Source organism: Melospiza melodia, chromosome 4, assembly GCF_035770615.1.
Source record: "Melospiza melodia melodia isolate bMelMel2 chromosome 4, bMelMel2.pri, whole genome shotgun sequence".
NCBI classification, from domain to species: domain Eukaryota; kingdom Metazoa; phylum Chordata; class Aves; order Passeriformes; family Passerellidae; genus Melospiza; species Melospiza melodia.
This window is the reverse complement of record NC_086197.1, coordinates 74,043,700-74,057,016: the sequence shown is the minus strand read 5'-3', so window position 1 is coordinate 74,057,016 and position 13,317 is coordinate 74,043,700. Positions and strand designations below refer to the sequence as shown.

Genomic DNA, 13,317 nt, shown 5'->3' with positions numbered 1-13,317 from the left:
CACACCGGGCACTGGCCAGGACACCCAGACATGTGCAACAGGTAGTGAGCCAGGAATGGCATAGAGACCAGCTGACCTTACAGGTTTTGTCCATCCTTGAATAATGCCATAATGAAGGCTTTCATCTTGCATACCTATGGACTTGATCTTGTGGAATCTTTTGCACTTAATTTTGTCCCAAATCCTGCAGTCACTGGCAAGACAGGAAACAAATACATGGATGACATTTTTATGATTTCTTCTTAAAATTTGCTTTTCCTTCCTCAAAACAAAAATTGTAATGCATGTTTCAGTCAGGTGTCTAAGGCCTTTCTTTTAAAGTCTGAAGTGAATATTTTACATAGTTGAAGGGGGTATTTTGTTTTAGTTGTACTGAGTCATATAGCCAACATACAATCAAGACCGGTTAGTGCTCATGAAATAAAGCTTTATTTAGGGAAATTAAATATGTTGGTTGCTAAAATCTCAGAATGTCTCTCAGTAGAAGTTACTTATTTGGATGGATGTGTCTTGTCACGGTTGCTGGGAGTTTGCTCAAAGGAAAACAGAAGTTTTACTGTACAACATTTCCATTAGGACTCCTCTGAAGGGAGCAAGCAGCAAGTGAAAGGGGATATAGCTACCTTAAAATTGCCCTTTATTAGAGTGACATTGTGATACCAGTTTACTGTGCAGATGAGTTTGGCCTCTATCAAAGTTTCTCAGCTTTTTCTTCAGAGGGTAAACTCCTTTTTACTGCTGGTAGATGTAGTGAGAAGTTAGTGCGATGAACATAAAGATATTTTCCTGATTATTTTCTGCAAGCTTTTTTTAGAAACTACCTAAGTTGCTGCTGTTATGCTGAAGTTCACTAGTTTATTTGGGGAGGGGTGAATGTTGTTCTTCAGTTTTAATTCAGAATTCTGATTGTTTAACTTGAAAGCTTATATGGGCAGCTATCAGAACTAATAATCTACAAAGAGCAAAGTTTCTGGCAACACTGTAGTAAATGTGATAACTTCAAGCACCTACTTAATCTTCTAAGAATTAGTGGAAACTTAATTATTTAAGACCATTTTCTATTCTTAAACCAAAACAGTATTTAAATGAATTTATGCCTTAAAATTATTGCTATCTGTTGTAATGTCTTAGGTTTGAATGAATGCATGCTAAGCTAATTACAATATGATCAAGAATGCATATGGAATGCAAGGGTATTACTTCTTTCCTTGTTAAATGGAATAAGCCTGGGCTAAGCGAAGTTGTTTGGTTTGGTTTTGGTTGTTTTTTTGTTTGTTTAATTTTATTCTGGAGCTAGCAGCCTTTAATTACCTTGCTTATTTGCAGTTAAATCTCAATAGATAAGACTTTCATACTCCTATTTTTCTTTTCTTTTTTAACCCTTTCCCCAGTAGTGAAATAGAGAAATATGATTTGTTAGTTTTTACAGGTGAGGTACCAGAGGTACACAGAGGTTCAGATTTTTACTTTGAGAGTGTATGCGAAATAAGATGAAACCCAAATACATTAAAGCCAATTATTTTTTATAATAGTCCAGTTTTAATTTTTAATAATTGTTTTTATAGAATTTAGTTTTAATCCTGTTAATAATTGTTTTATAGAATCTAATTCTGACAGGAAAATGTCTTCATTTTGATCCTTAGTTAAACTATCCATAAAAAGAGACTACTGTTACTGTCTTTTAAAATTCCTCTTAATCAGTAGCTGAGAAATCCTGTTTTATGTTTCAAACAGTGCTAATGTTATGTTCTGTCAATTGGAGAACTGAGAACTAAATATGTAAGATCATGAGAATGAGCTGTTTGTGTTTTATTTTGCTGTGTTTTGTTTTAAAATGCTTCTTCTGAGTGTTGTAGTGGTGTTTTACAGCTTAAATGGGGCTGCTTGGAGTTACTGTAGTATCAGTCCACATTATTACAGGTCAGCGCAGTTCACAGAGGAGATTGGGTATAGGCCAGACGTCCCATCACGTGGTCTTGTTTCTGGTTACCACTCTGATACATATTGATTCTGTGGCCTTAGTTAAATCATTTACAGTCTTTTTATTCATATTTAGAAAGTGGCTATACTGATGTTTGTTTACCTATCTCAAAGAGAAGTGTGAGACTTTAAGCTCTTTAATGCAGGTTTGTGTCTCTTCATGCTTCTATCTCATATCTTAAATATTTGAAAATGAATATAAATTAGGAATATATGAGGAAAGTAAAACTATTCATAAGGTTATTTGCCCTCTACAGTGTTGAGAAGCAGAAAATACAGCACAGATGAGAGGAAGAACAATCTTTATTCCTTAGGGAATAAATAAACTTGGGATACCTAAGCAGAGAAATATTGAAACGGTGGAAAGAAAGAAGCTTATCTTGAGGGAGGATAATAAAACAGCAAGATGGTACCCAGAATAGTGAGCTTAGGCTTTGCCTGAAGTACTAGATTAGTGAGCTAGGTATCACATCTCAAATACAGTCTCCTTGGAGCAACAAGTTCAAGTCTTAACCAGACCTGAATTACATTTTTAGCAGTAAGGTAGTGAAACTGAGTACTCCACTTATTGTTTTCCTATCTTTAAACTGAATGTGCATGCATTTATTTTAACTCCAGATAAATTGTAGCAAGGCAGCTATGTTGCAAGAGAGATCACACATGATAGAGTTATAATAGAGTGTAGTTTTGTTGAATGATGCACTGGAGCATGTTTGTCTGTAAGAGTGAACTGTCTTCATACTGTTTTCTCTTGGTGTGGGAGGAACGACAGTTGAGATTATTAGTCTCTCAGAATAATTTACAGTGTTACTTATCAATCCATATCTGCTTAAGGTACATAAAAATCTTGTAAGGCAGTCATTCTGTTTCAGAGAGCTTTTCTCTCAGAGGTTGATGGACTTTTGACATGGCTGCTGAGGTTTAGATGGCCCACACTTTTGGCTGCATGTGTTTCTTCACTGTTATGTGCTGTGATGTCTGCTGGCTGGCCTCTGCCTCCCAGTGCAGAGGTTGCCATGCTTCCATGATAAACCATGTGCAGGGATTCTCAGGTCCGCAGATCACCAAATCCTGTGACTTACTTTGAGTAGCTCTGGTCAATTTCTCTGAAGTGCAATAACAACCTGTCTTACTGCAACATAATGTACTGGGGGAACTTTCCGTTCGGGGTACATCCCAGGGGCTCAATTAAGCTAAATGAAAATTGTTTACTCTGGAGGTAAATCTTTGAGTATATTAATAATTATTATGGTGTAGGATAGGTGCAGAACTATGTATATGAGTTTGTTTCCTCTTCAAATCTATATATTAGAAGAAAACTTGTGGAAATACTATTAGGAATAGTTCTTCTTTACCTGATTATTTTGGCCAGGAGTGTCCATTTTCTAGTGATCTCCATGAAATGATGAAGAATCCAGGCACTGGCCAGGTAAACAGTTACAAAGTTCGCAGATGTCCTCTGTAATTTTGGGGTGATAGTATAGCTTTGAAATGTTGTAGATTTTGGAGCTGTTTCTTGGCTGCTTTTCACACCCCAATACCATCTATGAAACCCCAGGAAAATTAAAATTTCTACCAGTACATGTTCGTATAATGCTGCAATTATACAGTAAATACCTGAAAAAAATCAGGAATTGCCTCATATAAGTATGAATGTGCAACTGTAACTGTGTTTCTAGAGAATATTCTTTACAGTAGAGCCTTGTGCTCTCAGTGAGAAATGGAAATAAATTTCATGGCAGTATTAATTTGTTGTATCAATGTACACATCATTTTGACTCATCATTCAATGTGGTAATTGATTAATCTTAATGTTAGTTATTTCTAAAGAGGTTTTGAGTTTGCTTTCTGGGCCTCAGTTCTCCACTCTTGCCTTCCATGGTGTTACCCATCTGGACCATGTAGCTCTGTCTTTCTGTCTCTCATTCTCATCTAATCATCATCTTCTCAATCTTTTGACTACAGGCCATAATTCATTCTCTGTTCCTTGTCCCCTTGATGTCTGTACCCATTGACTCCACATGGGATATTTACTGTAATCAAATGAATTTCTAATTGTAAGACAATTGAAGGAAAAAAAGGATGTATGCAAGTAAAAGGGCAAGAGGACAAAGCACTAAATGTCAGGTGCCTAGCAACAGTAAAATACTGAATTTTACAGCAAAACAGTAATAGATTCTGTATTACCTGAAAAACAAATTCTGCAGCTGTGGGCATGCTGCATTCACAGGATCCAGATGAATGTATAAAGGGTATTTCACACACCTAAAAAATGTGTTTTCAGGTACTCTGCGGGACCTAGTCAGGCATTGCAGCATTGGGGACATTTTGCTTGTTCTTCCAAGGTCATTTTTGTAATTCTAAGGCATAGAAATTTGATTTTTAATTTTTTTTTAAAGTGGAAATATTGTTTCTGAGCAGAGGTATGTGCAAAGGCTGACCCCTGTAGTGAAATACTGCGTGTAGTTGGATTTGAAGAGTATACCGGGCTCTAACTGCCATACAGTTTGGAACACTTCTAGTAAGTGGGCTTTTTGGATCTTTTTCCCCAAAAATGCTTCAGATTATTGTATTTTTTTCCAACTTTGCTGAACTTGTTACCCTGTTTAATGCCATGTCCTTCTCTGTTTATGTAATATGAAGTTATTAATTAGAAGAAAGGTGTTATGTTAGTCAAAGCATATGGTGTCATAGTAAAAAGGTAAAAGATTAGAAAATCAAAATACAACATTTGGTGCCAATGATTTAATAATGTTTAGTGTTGTTTCATTAATATGTCCTGTTGTCAATATGCTGTTGTTACTGAAATGTAGTTCCTAGAAAGGTAGGTTTTGTGGTAGATAAATACAATGGCTTTTTCTGCTTAGATTTTTATATTGCCAGTATACAATTCTCATTTTTCTCTAGTAGTTTTTCTTCTCCTAATAAGCAGTTTAATTGTCTTGTAAGTAGGATTAGTCCAGCTGTAGAAGAGAGTGCTTCTTAAGATCAAAGCAAAAGGGGACTTAAAAATTATATATTGTTCTGCACATAACACTAAACAAACACCCAGCTTTCCTAGGCATACTGATACTTTTCTGTATGGCTATTTGTGTGGCATAAATTCATGTGCCTGTTAGAAAGCAAAAATATTTTACTAGCTTTGTGGTGATGTTGAATTGCATCTAGATTTACTTAGGTAGAATTCCTGCCTCTTTGGGCTTTGGCTGAAATTGGTGGCATCCTGTGTCAGCCCTGCAGTGCACTTGTAAAGGTCAGGTGTGTAACATCTGGACCATGTGTATTAACACAGAATGTGCTGCCTTAGCAAGGGTGGGAAGTAAACCAGTGAGGTCAATAAAGGTACGATCAAAACTTAGGATACTGAAATTGGTGTAAAGACTGTTTATTAGTTGTTTTCAGGAGGTCTTTCCATCTATGCAAAAGTTGCAACTTTGGCAGTTTGTTACCATTTTAAAGGGTTTATGAAAGTTACAGGTTTTGTTCTTTATATGTGTAAGCTAAGAGAAGCTTGTTTTCCTTGGTGGGGAAAGTGAGCTGCATACCTTAAGCAAGAAAAACAAAAAGCTATTTCCATTATTTCTTGTTTTCAGAAACTTATCAAGAGTTTACTTATTTGTATTGTTTTCACTGGTATAATGCAATCCCTAGTATTGCTGATTTCCTGTATCCACAGTATCAAAATAAATATGACTAAAACATTTTTTTTTAATTGTGGAAATAATGGTGGAAGGTTAAAGTGCAATGGACATGAGATAAATATCATTGTTCACATATCTTATAACATACAGTAACAGTATAAATATGTGGGATTGTGGACCTGATTGCCTTACTGGATGAGTCTTTCAAAGGTTCCTAATACAAGATTCTACTGAAGAAAGCCACTAGGGGGAAGTGACCCTCTAGTCTTTTTCCTCAAGGCTTTTTTTGGCTCAGATGTTATGTGTGTGCTATGGTTTGTGGCTTCAGAGACTTTGTGTGTTTCTTGACTTAGCAGCTGCCCATTGCAGAGACGCACCTCTCCTGAGCAGGCAGCCAGCTGTGCAGGTGTGTAGCTGGGAGGATGTAAGGTGCACAGGTACTGGCCTGCTAGGGACACTTGTACTCTGAACAGTCAGGAGCCCAGCTGGAGGCACATGCCAACTCTGCTGCCAGCTGGGCCACATAAAACACGGCTGCCTCTCGGTCACCTGTAGGCCAAGAGAGAGGAAAGACAAGCTGTTTGGAGGTATTTTAATGAGAGCAGGAGAAGAGACCTTCTGTGCATAGGGGGTTGAATGGCAGATGGAAGAAATACCAGTGTTGAGTGAGGTGGGTGCATTCATGCACTGGGTCAAAAGACAGGAATGGGAATTTTGGAGAGAACACTGTTTGGAAGGGCAGATGAGGTAGACACTGTAGAAGGAAAAGGAGGGATTGTGTAATCAAATGCTGGTAAGTTACTTTTTAATAGCCAACTCCCTCATTTAAATTGTTCACTGGATATTAATTGACTTGTTTCCCAGATGAGTGAGTGAAGACTGTCATTTCTGAAGTACTGAGTTGCACCATCTGCTTTCCTCCAGTGAGGTTCTGATTTACTGGTATAAACCTTAGAGTGGTTCTTCTGCCTCTTTGCTTACATTACCAGGGCTGCATGTGCAGAACTTATTTCTCTTCTGTTAGTTTATATTTTTTCATTAACACTGAATTTACCTTTTTCATTTTGGTTTAAAAAAAATCTACCATTATCACAATTACACTTACTTCTGTCCTTATATTAAAATACCATAAAGGCATAAAATTGCATATAATCAAATAAAGGATTTTATCTGTTCCTTAAATAGCTTGCAGGGAGAAAGGTCTCATCTTGGAAAATAGTTTTTCATGGGCATTGCTGCACTTATAAAAGCTAAGAAAGTTACCATTGTGGAACAGGGTGAATTTTTTCAAATGCTGTTGTCACTTTGAGAAAATTAGTAATGTCTGTGTATACTTCATTTTGTATATTGATTATATAAGAAGCAAATACCTTTTATTGCACATGTATATAGAGAGAACACATACAAATCTGGAGGTCAGCTAAAGTTTGGGATAGATTGCATAGGTTTCCTGTCCCAGTTCTAATGCTGCATATATGTTAAGAGTGAATTTTCAACAAAAGAAAAAGATTCAATGAAGGAAACATTCCAAAACTCTAAAAATATTTTTATACCTACCAGCACAAAGGTTTAGAGACCCAGTTTGGATCTCACAGGTGGAAGTAGGTGCAAAGTACTGTTTCTTTATGTGCAAAGTACTGTTTCTTTATGGCATTTCCTGATCATTTGTGATACAAAATTGTTTCCTGTCCTAGACCTTAGGCTTACATAATTTGGAAAGACAGCTTTTAAACTCAGCCTTCTCTAAGCAAAATATATCAAATGGCTGTTGTTTAAAACTACTCCAAGTTATGAAATGTAGGTTGCTCTGATCAAAACAATTGTTAGTAGAGAGCAGCTGAATTAGTCAAAGATGTAGACAAACTAGATGCAACTCTGCTATTTTTACTATATTAGACAGATACTGTCATCCAGCTACATAGATTTTGATTCTGCTATGATTGGAATTTCTTTGGGATTGGATTGGTTAGCTATTAATTGCTATTTTTTCTGCTAAAGATAATGTAAATATGTGTTTCCAATAGTGCTTATTGCCACTCTGTTTTGAGTTGTCAGCCACACTGAGGTTTCCAGCGAATAAAAGCAACACATTGTTTAAAAGGAGTACATAATCTCCTTTCTCTACCCCTTGTCCTACCTCAGTGCATAGAGGAGGGTAAAAAGAGCATAGGTCATCATTCTTACTTGCTTATGTACATCAGAAATTATTGCTGTTATCTTAAATAGCAGCTTGTGGTATCCCTTTCCAAGCAGACAGTTCTGCTGTTGCTTGAGTGGCTGCTGTGCTGCTGGCATAGGCCTCCAGTAGTGATATGGCTATGGCTAGTGATAAAAGCTCTGCTTTTAGGGTTGTGGTACTGGTGAAGACTGGTGTGTTTTTAATTGTGGAGGTCTACTTTCATGGAGACCTGCATCAGGGTTCCATTGCTGCTAGAGAGACAAGATAGCAGATTCTAGTCTTGAATTGCTTGTTACTGCTGTTGTTTATTTATTTGTTTACTTTTAATTAAGTTTTGTAAGTTATTTGTAGGGCCTTGTGGTTAATCTTCTGTAAAAAAAGGGTTTCCTTGTTTGCCTGCCTTTAAAATTTCTGGAGGCCGCCACTCTTGTGCAGGGAAGTCCTATTAAAGACTAAGGAAGAAGAACAACACAGAGAATATAGAGGGAAAGAACTCCACATATTTAGACACGTATTAGTCAAATAGATATTCTTCACACATTTTAAACTAGTTTTTACTGAAGGAGATCAAGTCTTGTCACTTAAGTAACTTTAAGAACTCAACAATTTTGTTGTCTCCTTGGAATTTTTTTTTAGAAATTGAGATAAAAAAGGGGTTTGCCATTAGTGTAAAGAGAATTGATTAAATTAATGAGATTGATTAAATTAGTAAAATTTTCAGAAAGCATCATACTAGTATATATGCAGATACTAAATGAGGAAGAGAGAGAAAGATCAGAGAATCTTAGTGACTTTTAAAATGGAGGTACCTGATGATGACAGAGGTTCTTATTTCTCTGGTACTTCAAGAAAGCTGAGTAGGAACATTTTGTTGAGACTAGTCCTAAAATAGGAGGGCTTTTGTAGTCACAGGTGTCGTGTAGAGTGTTGTGTGTATATAGATTTTATATGCAAAAAGCATAATAATTGAGAGAATATTATGTACTGGTGATCAAGGAGACAAGAGTAGATTACAGTAGGAAAGTGAAATAGTAGAGTTCATCAAAGAAAAATGATGCCAAAATTGCAGGCAGGGAGATGGGTAGATTTATGGAGTAGGGTGAGTGCAGAAGAGCATAAATTATGCTTGTAAACATCATCCTTGACCATGAGAAATTCTTGTGTAATTAAGGCACATAATCAAAGAAAATTATTTTAGTAGCATGAGGGTATTTGGTTAAAAGAGTACAAATAGCAGGGAGTTAATAATAATTACACTAGAGTTGTGTTGATTATTATGAGCAATATAAAATATAAAACAGTTAAGTTTCAAAATAGGAATCAAATGTAAAATGTAGAATTGTTGGGAAGTTTTGTAATGTACTATCAGTGGGGCAGTGTCCTGGTTTGAGACAATACCAGACCATACAGTCACCCCAGGACAGGGAAGGGGATAATCCTTAGTACTCTTTGGACGTTTTGTCAGAGAGGGAATAGAGAAGCATTTGAAAACAAATACTGTTCAGTTAAATGCTGCCAAGGCTCAAATCCTTGATAGGTAGGTCTCACTCACTGTGGGAACTGAAATACCAAAGAAGAAGATGATAAATTCCAGGAGCCATCTAGCAGGATATTTGAAGCATTATTTATGTAATGGTTTATATTTATTAATTTATAACCAAGTTCCTTAGGTTTCTGGGATTTGTTTTGTTGGTTGGTTATTTTGGTGTGTTGAGGTTCTTTTAAGCAGTTCAAATGGTATTTTTTAAAAAAGAATTTGTCAGAGAATATATCAGAGTTTCTGTTCATTCTTTTTACTTTTAAAGTGTAATATTTTGCTCTTATGGTCTTCTTTTAAGTGCTGATCAGTTCAAAGACCACAGCTGTAGTGCTTGGCAACAATCCAGCTCGTGCTGTACAAGGTAAAAACATCTTCCCTTAGAGGAAGCAGATCCCATGGAAGTGTGCTTGCTGCAGGATCATGCCAATGAATAACAGTACTTATTTGCTGGATGCGACTGACATGGTGGCTGTACTTTTTTTATCTTACATCTCAGTTGTCGTGTGTTTTTCTCTTGTTCAGGTGTTAGAATGGATGTTGATTGAGGAATCAAAAAATAAACAGACTCTATCATAAAAAAATAACTAAAGAGAGAGAACTAAGTGTTGATCTAATTGTGAAAATAGATCATCTGTCCGAAGGACTGATTTTCCCTCTACACCTTTGTCTAAAACAAAAGTGTGCTTTTTGTCAGTAAGTTACTGAGCAAGTGGCATCTTTCTGAGCTAGTGGTTGGTCTTCCACCCTTTTTTCTTGTGTTATATTAGTGATTTAGAATTTTAAAACTGTTTCTCAGCCCTTGGCTGCCTCTTGGGGTATTCTGTGTAGCGCCCAACTTTTCTTCAGTAATTGAGGTTTTAAGTGCAGCCAGTGTGTGGAGTCACATTATGTTCCTTTTCCAGTTGTGTGTTCTGTGACATGTAATTGGGAGGTTATTGATGGAGAAAGAGTCCTGAACTTCAACACTTACCTGAACAAATGTATATTAATCTGAGAATGTATTGCATATTCATTTTCAGTATAGCAGTGCAGTAGGTGAAATTGACTTTCCCTGTGATTGACAAGATTTTTTGGTAAGAACACCTTACAAAGAGTGTTTGGTTGAAAGGTTGTTTATTTTCTTGTACTGTAGTTCTCAGCCTGAAGGTTGCAAGCTTGTTTTCACTTCAATAAAACGTTACTTACAATAAATGTTTGTTGACTCCAAACGCATTGTCAAGAGCTGTATTCTGCAGTTGTATAGAAGGTGTAATATTTCATACCTAAGCAATTCAATTAAGTTAAAGGTTTTTTTTTGAAAGTTCTGCAAAGGAAATGGTGGCAGTGGAAGACTACTTTCACAGTTGAAGAACTTCACTGTGGACTAGCTGGCACTAAGCTGCTTTGTGCCTGGGAGCTTCCAAGAAACTTTTCTCACAAAGGAGCATTTTCTCAGCTTGGAATACAATGCTTTAATATCTCCTCTCTCATTATGTTGATATGCTTTGGAAGTTTAGATTATAATTAGGAACTTCCTTTCTTCATGGTAGTAGTTATATCTTTGTGTAGTTAAAACTGAAATGCCAGTGTCCTGTTTAATCAATGATACAGTTATCTCCAAATTTTAGTAGGTAGTTTTTCTCTAACCTTTCACAAGCTTGTCCTCAATCTCTTTCTTACACATTTTTCTGTATGTTTTAGCCAGATGGATTATGTGTTTTTTTTTTTATTTGTTAGTAAGCTTTCCCTAGAGGTACTGCTCTTCACATATTCAGTCCCTTAGTTCAGCAGTGGAATAAGCAGGACTGTCACAAGATACCAAAAGGCAAGCAAATCTACTTTCCTTTTACTGTTCTAAAAATGAATGATTTACTGCAATATTAAGATCAATAACTTTTAGGCTTTACCTTACAATGTGACCTCAAAAATAATTAAGTTACTTCACCTGTAATTAGGGTGGCTCACTGTTGGGCTGGTTTTAATATTCTGTTTTGCTCATGAACACAGGAATCGGTTGTCCTCTTTCAGAAATAGCAAAGAGACTTAAGTACATTTACTTTTTAATCAGACACTATAAGGACAGTAGAAGTATCAAATTTTATAGTCAATATAAGGCTGATGATATCTGCATAGCACTTATGTGGAAGAATAGGGAGGGATTGCAATTAAGCTACTATGTAGTGCTTTTTACCTGTCATTTAAAGACTGGTGTGTAATGTGTTTGCCTTTTGCCTTGAATAGGTGAATGCTCCTTCCTATAGATTTTAAAATTGGCAATGTTCTCTGGGTGTGATAATGAATGGTGCCATGGTTTCCTAATTTCAGGAGAAGTTTTCAGTGTTGTATAAGTTTATAGTGTAGTAAATCTGCCTAATAGTAATTTGGTTAGTCCAAAATGTGCTTATATTGCTTTCTACATTTGAGAACTACCAAGTGCATACTATATAAAACAGATTTAATTCTGGTAAACAGATAGTTCTGAATATGAGCTTACTACAAAACATTTAATATGTACTAAGATTTTACAACACATACTTTTAGTTCAAACACTAGTAATAGAAAGTACAAATGTTTTAAAGACATACATAGTGTTGTGAAAATAAAAACATCTCTGGAGTGAATCATATATTGTTTGCATTATTATTTGTAGATTATGGCTAGCTGGACAGAATTTTACAGTAGTATGGTTTCAGGAAGAGTGGCTCTTACTGTGTTGTTCTTTGTAAAAGGTCAGGGGAAAATACTCTCATTGGCATTTAAATATAACACTTAAACTCTAGAAGAATTTGGAACAATTCAAAACAATTCTTTTATCTACACTTAAAATAATATTTTTTAATCAGGAATAATTTTTCTTTGCTCCAAAAATGTCAGAAGCACTCATTTGAGGGACAATTTGTATAATTAAAAATCAGAATTAAAAGGATAAGGATTCTTTTTCTGGGTTGTTGCCTTAATTATCTATGGTTGTTGACAGATGTAAGTTTTCTTACACTTAACCTAGTAGAAAGGCTGCTAGCAGTTCTTTACTTACCTTTTCCATTATGGTAATTTCAGTCTTGTTTTCTTTCCAGAAATACATTTGGCTGTAGCACACTATTACAGTTTGGCAAGGTCAAGGCCCTGTAGTTAGAGAAGTACCTCCTGTTCATCCATTGTTGCATTATGATTTGTCTGTATTTTAGGTAGTTAAACTGTCTTTCCATTTCCTTCTCCTTTATTTGCATTCTTCATTTTAATTTGACAGCATGTCAGAATGATATCTAAATATGAATGGCACCTCTGCCACCGAAAAGAGCAAGGAGTAACATATGCTGTAGCCGGGATGGTAACTTCTGTGTGAGTCTCAGGAGTAGTGATGTGGGAAGAAGCAGCTTGAGTTTTCTGAAGACCTTCCTGTTCTGAAATTTTTGCAGTTGGGCCAGTTTCCCCTTTTCCTTTTTAGAAACAGGAAACTGAGCAAGTACAGCGGAAGTTTCCCGTCTTTTGACGAGGTAGAGGAGGAAGTTGGTTTCTGTCTTCCTTAACTCATCATGGGATAGTAAGAGCTCATGACACTTTTCTGGATTGATGACTTTCTACCTCTTAGGCTCTAGGGATGTTGGAAAAAATAACAGTCCGTTGCTTTGTAATTTCCTTACTTCTTCTTAGGAAATGAAATTTAATAGGAGTTTTTTGTTTGAAACAAACAAACTTGATTGCCCTGACCCCCACACCTTCAGAATTTAGGAGATGTCAGAATTATTTAGCTGATTTGACATTTGGATGTTTTCTTAAAATGACTCCTCACAGTTCCTGGGCATGCTCTGCATTGATACAGATATATAAGGGGGTAGAAATAGGGGCCCGTTCATTACTTGCTTAGGAACTTCTGTGAGCTACTAAGAACAGTTGATTTTGCAGCATTATTTTAAGTAGAATATTTTTACACCTCTTTTTCACGTGATATAAAAATGTAAAATTCTTAATGAGAAGACCTGGAAGGTAAAAAATATGAG

The 13,317-nt window shown here is 36.0% G+C and overlaps 1 protein-coding gene across 1 annotated transcript in view; it reads left to right on the top strand.

Moving 5' to 3' along the window:
- Nucleotides 1-13,317, top strand: part of ARID2 (AT-rich interaction domain 2) — a 93,239-nt gene that overhangs the window by 7,860 nt on the left and 72,062 nt on the right. The window lies entirely within an intron of this gene.